Consider the following 1,297-nt stretch of genomic DNA (forward strand, 5'->3'; position numbering starts at 1 on the left):
AATTTAGTAGATCCTTTAGCGGAACCCGAATGTTACACTCGTACACGCCTCTTACTCATCCGAATTAAGAAAGCTATGGCCGAGAATCGCGATCGGAGACCTCTTAAGGAATTTTCCCAACCCTCTGATGAGGAACTTAGTTCTAGTATAGTAAACCCCTTCATTCCTGCCAACAATTTCGAACTAAAACCATCTTTACTGCAATTAGTGCAACAGAACCAATTCGCAGGTCTCGCTACTGAGAACCCAAATCAACATTTAAAAGTCTTTATCTAATTGGCCGACACCTTTAAATCCAACGGTGCTTCACCTGATGCGATCCGTCTAAGATTATTTCCTTTCTCCCTCAGGGATAGAGCACGTTCATGGTTGGATTCACTTCCAGCTAACTCAATAACTATCTGGGAAGACCTTAGGAGAGTATTCCTTGCTAGATATTTTCCCCTAGTAAGACTGCTGTTCTTCGAAACCAAATAACTGGATTCACTCAAAACCAAGGAGAATCACTTTTTGAAGCTTGGGAAAGATATAAAGAGCTGTTAAGACTCTGTCCACACCATGGCCTAGAACAATGGTTGATCGTTTATACCTTCTACAATGGACTCCATTATAACACAAAGATTAGCATCGACGCTGCCGCTGGTGGCGTGCTGATGAACAAACCTTACCCTGAAGCTTGTGACCTAATTGAGGATATGGCCCAAAACCATTACCAATGGGGAACTGAACGAGCATCAATAGAGAAAAAGGAGACCCAAGGTGGAATACATGAGATAAGCTCTATGGACATGATGCAGGCGAAAATGGACGCTTTAGCCCTTAAGGTCGAACATATGTCTACAAACACTAACACCGCAGTGGTAGTCCACACAGAGTGTGAACTTTGTGGATCTAAAGGACACGAATCGGCGGAGTGTAACCTTTTGAACGACCTAAACCCGACCAAGTGAATTACGCCCAAGGTAACCCATTTTCAAACACTTACAACCCTGGATGGAAGAATCACCCGAATTTTTCCTATAAAAACTAGAACCCTATCCAAAATTATACACCTCAGAGACCACAAGGTTATCAAGCCCAAAAACCAAATCAACCTATGCAAGCTATGCCTCAGAAGCCTAACCTTGAGAAGAACATGGAGAGCTTTATATCAAGCCAGACTCATCAAAATAAAGAATTCCTAAGCCAGAACATTCACGTAAACGAACTGATAACGCAAATAGGGACCAAGGTTGATCAGATAATCACTCACAACAAGATGCTTGAAACCCAGATCTCACAGGTAGCACAAAACCAA

General features: G+C 42.4%; 1 non-coding gene across 1 annotated transcript; it reads right to left on the bottom strand.

The window, feature by feature from the left end:
• Positions 1–458: 458 nt before the first annotated feature.
• Positions 459–565, bottom strand: LOC127116053 (small nucleolar RNA R71). Its single transcript, XR_007801041.1, has one exon. It is a non-coding gene; the product is annotated as a small nucleolar RNA R71 (small nucleolar RNA).
• Between the last annotated feature and the right edge of the window lie 732 nt (positions 566–1,297).

The sequence above is a fragment of the Lathyrus oleraceus genome, chromosome 1, assembly GCF_024323335.1.
Source record: "Lathyrus oleraceus cultivar Zhongwan6 chromosome 1, CAAS_Psat_ZW6_1.0, whole genome shotgun sequence".
Taxonomy (NCBI): domain Eukaryota; kingdom Viridiplantae; phylum Streptophyta; class Magnoliopsida; order Fabales; family Fabaceae; genus Lathyrus; species Lathyrus oleraceus.